This window comes from Thalia democratica, chromosome 3 (genome assembly GCF_965202585.1).
Source record: "Thalia democratica chromosome 3, ktThaDemo2.hap1.1, whole genome shotgun sequence".
NCBI classification, from domain to species: Eukaryota; Metazoa; Chordata; class Thaliacea; order Salpida; family Salpidae; genus Thalia; species Thalia democratica.
The window spans coordinates 43,041,568-43,044,577 of NC_139167.1; the positions used below are offsets into that span (position 1 = coordinate 43,041,568).

A 3,010-nucleotide genomic window follows, 5' to 3' on the forward strand; every position below is an offset into this window, starting at 1 on the left:
ACTGTTTAAACTTAATACTTGCGTAAACATTGAATTATTGGAAAGACTTCTCTATTACTCCTTTTACTCCTTAAATATCCTTTTAATATTTTGTACCAAATACTCATAACTTTATTTTGTTATAATTATTGTACACTTGTTGCATTTTTTTTACTTGTTTTTTACTAATAGCATTTTGAGTGTATAATTATGTGAAATCGAATATTAAAAATGAAATAATGTAGTAATACTAATTTATTGTTCATAACTACTAGATTTTAAGTAATTTTTTAAATAGATTTTTAATAATGTAACATACTTGAACTAATTAAAGAGTGTCATTAATTAAAATGCCACCTTCGCATATAAAAAACCGTCAGTCATATTGAAAGCCAAATTTATTATAAACAAAAAAAAAATAAACAAAAATATTATCTGTAATTATTAACTATTAAACAAGTTGTATGTGATTAAAAAAAATCTTGTTTAAAACACTCTTTGTCAGAACTTTAGATGTATCCACAAAGTGCGCTATACCACTTCTTCTTATCAATAGACTTAAATATTTTGTTTGAGTTATTGTATAAAAGACAACAGAAATGAAACCATTTTTTGCATTTTGAGCATCCTAACTGAAAATATAGATACGTTTCAAAACAAAAAACTGTTATTTATTTACAATAAGGTAGTACGGATGGACAAAAAAACAAAAATAAGTATAAGCTTACTTACCCATTTTACCTTTTCATTCTTGTTTTGTTTGTGCATAACAGGGTCTGCTCTATGGCATTGATAGCAGATGTCTTGATTTATAACTGAAAGTAGGTATAACTAGATAAATTGATCATAAAAAAAGCAACTTTGTTTATCCTTTTTATTTTTGCTTACTAGTGATTCATATTTTATTTAACTTAGTTTTACCTCCGTTCTTTATTAGGCTTGTTGCAATTTCCAAAGCAATTTCCAAACGTTTACAAATAAGGTGTTTGCTGTTAGTCTCTACATGTATTTCTTTTAGTTGTTGAGGAAAGCGAGAAATAAACTGTTTGGCAGCCTAAAACTTAACAACAGCACTTAAATAATAGAAACTTGTCAAAACCCTGTAGGGAGAATAACTGCTACTTAGAAAAAAAGCTACTTGTTTTTACCTCAATGACATGTATCCCACAGCTACCAAGAAGTGTAGTTACCACCACGCATTTCTTCTAGTACTCCCTCTTTAAAAACACTGTTTTCAACAACTTGTCTTTGCATTTGGCCATTGTTAATCACTTTTTCAGCGACTTGTTTTCTTTTATTCTTATTCAAAAGTCTTGAATAAATTTCTCCTTTTTTGTGTAATATTTCCCCTTTGTATGTATAAATACACTCAATGCTGGTTTTAAGGAAAGCTTTTCTGTAGAAATAACAATTACTAAAATATTTTACAAAAATATCAAAAAAAAAAACTTATTTTCTTCTCATAATGAATGTATGCTTTGTATTACAATAAGAATGCTTGCAACAAGCCGTGGCCCAAAAAAATGGTAGATTTTTTTTTCTTGATTTTTCTATTTTGACATGTTTATATTTGAAAACCAGCACACAATAAGGATTGTGCTTGTTTATAAACTTATCATATACTTGATGCACCAACCGTCTTTAACTTTGTTGGTGGTGAAATCAAATTGTCATTTTTTCTCAATATGTTCTTAATCGAAAAGAGGAGACGTTCTAAATTGTATGTACAAAATATTAAAAGGATATTTAAAGATTAAAGTGAGTAATGGAGGGGCAAGTCAAATATAGAACTTGTATTCAAATGTGTGTCTAACTTGAGTAAAGTGTTTTAATTTAAAAAAAAGTAGAGTTTTAAGCTTGAATAAACTTAAGGGAATATTTCACAGTATTTAACTTAAATATCAGTTAGTTTCCTTTTGTTTTATGTAAAAAAGAAATAGTCAAAGGGTGGCCACAAAACCTGGAAAAACCTGGGATTTGACAACTTAAGCAAAAAAAAAAAACAGGGATTTTTGTACAAAAGTCATATGAAATCCTGGATTTTTTTTAAATTTTAGCTTCTTAGCAATTTTGTTTAATAAAAATTGTAATTTTTATCATTTTTAGACTTAAAAAAAAGTAAACTTCAACTTTTTAATTAATAATTTATAAATAGTTAGCCAAATTATTACTTAAGTTTATATAACTACTTTTTTACTTGCATTTTAAATTGTTTTGAATGTCATATAAAGTCAGTCAAACAAGAACCTTTTTTCTGACAGATGCAAGTCAATAGAGTTTAGATTGAGAGAAACCTAAGAGCAAGAGAAAATTAAAAACAAGTGTCTGACTCTGATGCAATGTTTTTTTTTCCAATTGTATTTACAGCGGCTGTAATATAATTTAATAAGTTTATAATATAAATTTTACAGTATAAGTTATTGGTCCTTAATTGTGCCTAGTTTATTTTAAGTAACTATAATAAGTACCATTTAGTTAGGTTTAATGTTGTAAAAGACTAGTGCAAAATAAATCAAGTAGAAAGTATTTAAGATCTAAAAGGTAGTATATTTGACTTAATTTTTATATGTTTGGTGTTTATAATGTTAATTAAACTGTAATTGTTAACTATAAAACCAAACAGTTCAATAATCTAATGAGTCAACTCCTCTATTATTAAACAGACAAATAATTTATTTAAAAAAAATATTTCAAAGATTAAAAAATGCTCTAATTTAAGACATATTTAGTTTGGTACTTTTATGAACCAATATATCAAAAAAGTAAAGAAAATATTACATAAAATTGTTTAAGAAAACCAATTTTGATATTTTATAAATTTATTAAACTGCAGTGATTGCTACCAACAAATAAAACTACTGATAAGAAGCTACTTTAAAAAAAAATTTAATAGATTATATTAAAAAAATGTTTTTATAGGTTTTTCCTTACATAATTTATAAGATTTTGTTGTTTTAAAACTTTATATTTATCTCTATTTTTAGTTATTTTTAATGTTAAAACTGAAACTATTTATTATAAATGTTTTAGA

At 25.3% G+C, this 3,010-nt stretch overlaps 1 long non-coding RNA gene across 2 annotated transcripts; it reads right to left on the reverse strand.

Annotated features, from left to right (window-relative positions):
- Window positions 1-444: 444 nt before the first annotated feature.
- On the reverse strand, window positions 445-2,615 carry LOC145832049 (uncharacterized). 2 transcript variants are annotated; one of them, XR_014369718.1, is made up of 5 exons: window positions 2,227-2,615; window positions 1,128-1,375; window positions 901-1,033; window positions 712-794; window positions 445-611 (listed from the first exon to the last, which is right to left on the reverse strand). It is a non-coding gene; the product is annotated as an uncharacterized LOC145832049 (long non-coding RNA). The 2 variants fall into 2 exon arrangements; XR_014369717.1 differs by having other exon boundaries at window positions 901-1,375.
- Between the last annotated feature and the right edge of the window lie 395 nt (window positions 2,616-3,010).